At 32.0% G+C, this 6,376-nt stretch overlaps 1 pseudogene; it reads left to right on the top strand.

Annotated features, from left to right (window-relative positions):
• The first annotated feature begins 336 nt into the window (after window positions 1-336).
• On the top strand, window positions 337-3,520 carry LOC107899570 (leucine aminopeptidase 2, chloroplastic-like; annotated as a pseudogene).
• The last annotated feature ends 2,856 nt before the right edge of the window (window positions 3,521-6,376 follow it).

The raw sequence follows: 6,376 nt of genomic DNA, 5'->3' as shown, positions 1-6,376 counted from the left end.
CAAATGACCAAAATGAGAGCCAATTAATATCAAAAGGACCAGTACAGAAATTTAACCAGCAAATCTTCTTTGGCATATGGATTAGAATCTTCAAAACGGTGCCGTTTCCACACAGATTCAATTGAAACCGAAATCAAATATAGTGTATAAATCAAAATAATAATAAAAGTTAAATTAAAACAAATCAAAACACAAAAGAATCCAAGGCGCAAATAAACCATTGAAATAAAATGCGCGGATCCTCCCCTCGGGTCGGGTCACGGCGCAGGTCTAGCCTCCAAACGACACCGTTTTGAAACCATTAAATCGGTATCAAACGGTGACGTTTATTGTTCTGCTATAGGTTTAAAAAAACCCTAAAACCGCAGCATTTTTTCATTCTAAAAAAAACCTAAAACTATAACCCTCAGCGCCGCTTCGCAGACCGATCCCTCAAATACTCTCTGATCCCTCGCCGGACCTCCGATTACGACGGAGAAGACAAGGATTTGGCTTCGCAACGAAGGTAAACTCCTCACTCTTCCTCTGTTTCCTTTTTCAACAGTAAATAAAAGGAAAAAAAAATCAAAGAATCTCTAATGAAAAAAGCGAGAGAAAGAAAAAACTCCAAATCACATTCTTCGAACTAGTTTCTTATTTCTTTTTTCAATTTCTTTGTATTTTAGTGTGCCTGTACGTTTTTACATTCAATCTTCGTCTCCCTTACAAAACGCTGAAAAATGGCTTTATATAGCCAAAACTAAGGGTCTGTTTGATAGGGGGAAAATATTTTCCGGAATTGGTTTTCCCCATTTTCCAATGTTTGTTTGGAGGAAAATATTTTCCTTTTGTAAAATCAATTCCACAACACGGGTAAAATCATCTCATCTTTCCGGAAAATGTCTTACCCCTTAGAAATCGGTAAGACATTTTCCACAGCTCAACTATTCACCTTTGAAACCCTTTCCACAGCTCCTTTCTTCACCCTTTCCACAGCTCCTCTCTTCACCCTATCGATTGCAGCATCATCATCTCTGCCTCATCTTCTCTGCTAGTTCACCTCTTCTCTTTGCTTGCCTCGTTAGCGTGCTGGTTCACCTCTGCTGGTTTATCGAAGGTAAAATTGCAAGCTCTAGGTTAGGGGATCTGTTGATTTCTACAAGTTTTATTGCAAGTTTTTGTAGTAGATGTGTTTTCTGCAAATGGGTAGTTTTCTGCAAATTTTTTTTGCAAATCAGTTTCTGGGTTAACTGGAAAATGGGTAATTTGGATACTTTCATGGCCAAATCAGTTAGCAAAGAGATAGTTATGTCTTCTCTTTCAATTTTCGCTATTAAGGATAATTCTTTTTAAGAGAAAGAAAATGTTTGGCTTCTTCATCTGTAACTTTAACACCCCATCATGCATGCGTATGCTATATAGCTTCTGCAATCTTTGCTAAATTTCATCTTTGCTAAATTTAGAACCGTCAGTTATTGGCAATTCTTGGACTTTACCGTTCTGTGTTGCTGTTGAGTTCTCCTGATCTTTACTTTTGCCCCATAGCACAGTGTAGAGTCCAAAGATTATGATTACAGTTCGTATTATGCTGGGAAAAAACAAAAGAAATTTACATGAGTGAATAATGCTAAATGGAAAGGAAAATTGAAAAAAAATTACAGCCTTAACACCCTAATTTCTTGTCCTACTTGTTTGCCAAATATATAAGCCTAAATTCCCAACAGAACAGATGAATGTTATGGTCAGGGGAATAAACACTATTGATGCTTTTCATTAAAAAAAATCAGTAGAGACAATGATTTGTTTTATCTACTTGCTGAATAATTTACTTCAATCTGAAACATTTTATTCGATTATAGTCAAACTAGAATGTTCCATATTGTTTCAAATTGGTATTCAAGACTTGTTCTGTTGTTCCTGTTGCTTGAAAGAGATTAGTGACAAATAGCTGAAGGAGTGTGGTTTTCAGACTTTAAAGGAGTGTAGTCTCTTAACGATGCTTTAGCCATTTATAGGAAGCTATCTTTTGCTGAATGCTTAATTTTGGTGATTTACTTCTTGGTAATGGTCTCATGATTCATGAATGCTTCAAGCCATTTTCATGGTTAATTTTGCACGAAACCCATCTTTTAGCTTTTATCAAATCTAGTCTTTCACTTCATAAATTTTCCTAATACGCAGGTTCATTTTATTGTAGCATCTTGTGAAAACATGATAAGTGGAAAGGGTATAAGGCCTGGAGATATTGTCACAGCTTCAAATGGAAAGACAATTGAGGTATAGTTTGTTCTATTCTAGCTAAAAAAAATAATAAAAAGAAATTTGAGGTATACATGAAACATATATGGTATTGTGACATTCATAGTTGGGTTCTTTCTTCGTTGTCTTTAATAAATTACTTGTTGCTCACTATGCGGATTGTAGGTTAATAACACTGATGCAGAAGGTAGGCTTACACTAGCAGATGCTTTGGTTTATGCTTGCAACCAAGGTGTTGAGAAGATAAAGCCGAAAACTAGACATCGTAAATTTGTGATTAGAGTTGTAAACTTGGTAGTTTCAATTGCTTATTTTGTATAGATAATCAGATTTCCATTTTTCAAGTCTGGTTGACTTATTTTGCAGATAGTTGACCTGGCAACACTAACCGGGGCTTGTGTTGTTGCTCTTGGCCCCTCAATTGCAGGTATATACTTAACATATGAATTTTTAAACATAGTTGGCACTTCAATATAACAATTTTTTTCTTTCCATTGAAAGTGTTTTCCTTATTCATAGTTGGTTCGAAAGGCAAGCAATCATCGTTTCATTGGTTGTTACTCAATTATTGAAACCAAAGCGGTGTGTGTGTACTGTCTCACCATTGCCAATTCATTGGAACATTTTCTTTAGGCGTCTTCACACCCAATGATGATCTAGCAAAGGAGTTATTTCAAACATCAGAGGCCAGTGGTGAGAAATTTTGGAGGATGCCATTAGAGGAAAGCTATTGGGAATCAATGAAATCAGGAGTTGCTGATATGGTAAATACCGGCGGTCGCAAGGCAGTGCTATCAATGCAGCTTTGTTCTTGAAACAAGTATGTCAATTTTACTATCTGTATATTTTTACACATTTAAACGATAGGTATTGTAATGTCCACGGTCGAACCATGTTGCGGAACTTCATTATTGTTGGAACTGTGATTTTGCAGTTTGTTGATGAAAAAGTAAAAGTGGATGCACGTTGACATGGCTGGGCCTGTCTTGAATGATAAGAAGCATGTGGCAACTAGATTTGGCATCTCAACTTTGGTGGAATGGGTTCTGAAGAACTCTTCTTCTTAAATGAAAGCTTGGAACATGCTCTGTTGTGACGGTGGCAGACCGAAAAAGCAGAACAACATGTTCGAGGTTGTTGGGTTCTGTAAGATCTGTCTGATGAATAAGAAGCTTGTTGTTGGAATACTGCTCTGTTTTCTTTTGCTTTATGTAGCTTGTTCCTACAATGTTATAACTACATAAAGCTTTTTTACCAATAAATCTCTTTCCTTCTCATGTTTTATGGTGATTGTGTTCTAACTATATTATATATATATACATATATCAGGATATTTGGGTAACTTAAAAAAATAAAGGGTTAAAACTTCTTTAGGTGTTTCAACTTGACAATTATTCTCATATTGGGGCTTAAACATTTTTTTTATCTACCAGTACTTGATATTTCCTTGAAAATTTTAGAGTTTTAGCTTCAACGTGGGAATAATTATCAAATTTAGGTCTTAATATGGAACAATTGTCAAATTTAGGGACTAAGTTGAACAAAAAAAATTTAAGCTTTAATACGAGAATAATTACTAAATTCAACACTTAAATAGGGATTTAACCAAAAAATAAAAGGATAATTTATCCTACAAAGCAGTTTAACTCAAATGAATTTATTTCTACTAGGTTCATAACAATTGAGTAGGAAGGAAGTAGAAATAAAAATAATAATTAAAGATAGTTAAAAATGTGATTACTAGGAATACTTATAATTATGGGAAAATGTTGCTAAAAAAATGTGATTACTAGGAATACTTATAATTATGGGAAAATGTTGCTAAAATATTAAGAAAGTTACATTAAAACAAGTTACATTAGTTTTTTTCAATTTATAACGATTAATATTGTAGCTTAATAATTGAGTATTATTATAAATAAATCGTTGCAATATATGTAAAAACAATTTATTATATGTAAAATATAAAAATTTATTAATATATATTAATATATGTAAAAACAACTTTTCCGTAAAATATTTTCAGGAAATCTGTCAAACAGCAGAAAATATTTTACACAGATTCAATCAAACACCAGAAAATATTTTTTAGTAAATCATTTTACAGAAAAGTAAAACATTTTCCAGAAATCATTTTACGGAAAACATTTTACTGGCAATCAAACGGACCCTAAAATGAAAATTACAAAACAAAAAAAATGTAATTTTGTTTTTTCTTATTTTCTTTTTCTTTTTTCTGCTTCTGTTGCGTTGCTTGTTTTTGTCCTTTGCAGGTTTTGTACGAAGTAATGGACTTGTGTGTACGGAGGCTCGTGCGAGTGGCAGTGGCGTGCATGCGAGGCCAGAGGTTGATTGCGGCTTGATGGCTTTGGGCAGGGGCTTGAGGCGCTGAAGGCTCCTGCTAGGTTTTTTTTGCTGCAAAATTTTTTTAGTTTTGTGGGCTGTTTGGGCTTGTTTGTAAATGGACTTTTTATTTTTGGGTTTATTTTTGTTTTGTTATTTGGGCCCCGGGCAGAAATTCGGCATTACAACTATGTATGGTATTTTCTCTTATATAAAATGTATTTCAATGTTTTAAATTATTTGAAAATTTTACTGGGTTGCTCCGGTGACCTGATGTAGTGCCTTAATAGTCAAGTACTCCGTATTCGAGATTAGAGTGTTACAAATACAAAATAAGAAAGACTTGTAGTAGTACAAGTTAGTAAATTTTGACAAGCATAATCTCACATTATTAAAACTTTTTTGGTTGATAAGAGATTACTATTTCAAAAAACTAATCTAATGACAATTTATCAACTTGATTGTTGATATAAAAAATTAAAGAGATAAATTGAAGAATCATCGCACTTATCTCTTGCACATGTAGATATCGATTTTGCCAAACTTTTGTAGCCTATTTATAACAACTTTATTTCGTGGGATGGGTAGAACATTAAGATAATATAATTTATGTCCATTAAGGGATTGTTTTGAGTGCTTTGTTATTCACATTTCAGTGATTTAGTAGGAACGGTTGTTTTTATTTTTTTTTTAGGGTAATGCTAAGTATACTTGCAATTATTTGAAATTTGAATTAGAGTAGATTTAAATTATTGCTTATACTGTGATATTTGATTGTAGAATTTTTGTCTTGATAAAATTTGGCTAAATCTATTAGACAACTTTGGCCAATGGAAAAGCGCCACGTTGTGTGTTTTGGTTAATGAAAAAATGTCACGTCGCAATTAGGTTTATTTTAAAAAATATTATATTTAAATATTTAAATATTAAAAAACACTTTTGACTTTGATCAATCGTTGATCCAGCATTGATTGACATTGATTGACTGTTGACCAACAACATGGCTCTATTAGAACACACCACATGTCTCTTTAATTTTTTTAATATTATATATTATATTGATTAAAAATGTAAAATATCATATATAATATATATAAATTTAAAAAAAATTTATAAAATTCTGAAATATATAATTATAAATTTTAAAAAGTCAAAATAATACATAAAATTTTAAAAATATTATAAAAATTAATATCAAAAGTGTCACGTGATATTTTTGTTTTAAATAAACCTAATTGTCACGTGATATTTTTTCATTGGTGAAGACACGTCATGTGTTCCATTGGTCAAAGTTGCCTAACGGATTTTTTATAATGGCCGTTACAAAATAGACGAAAAAAAGAGGAAATTGATACTTTAGGTACCAAAATAAAAAAAATAGATATACTATAAGAGCCAAGTCATGAATTACGCCTAATTTAAATAAATTCAAAACAAGACTTCATTAACTAAAAGAACTTAAATTCTATAGTGGAAAGACTTGAGATATAATTAGAAGATTTTAAGAGGATAAATTAAAAATTGAATTATTAAGTTTTAAATGGATAGGCATTGCCTGACCCTCATGGGCTTATTTATGCACTTAGTCCAATTATTAAGATAGTTTTCATTTTTCTACTTTTTATTTTTTGAAAGAGATAAAAGTGGATTCAACCCATGGACTTTACAACTTTTTCCACCTTATCTCCTAAAATTTTTTGGGTTCACATTGGTTTTAGAACTTATCAACTTTTTTTTTTCAATTTAATACCTATACTTCGGTTTTCCAAAGATATGATGATATTACATTTTAAAA

Source organism: Gossypium hirsutum, chromosome D04 (genome assembly GCF_007990345.1).
Source record: "Gossypium hirsutum isolate 1008001.06 chromosome D04, Gossypium_hirsutum_v2.1, whole genome shotgun sequence".
NCBI lineage: Eukaryota > Viridiplantae > Streptophyta > Magnoliopsida > Malvales > Malvaceae > Gossypium > Gossypium hirsutum.
Note: the sequence above shows the minus strand (reverse complement) of the source record. Positions and strands in the feature narration are given on the sequence as shown.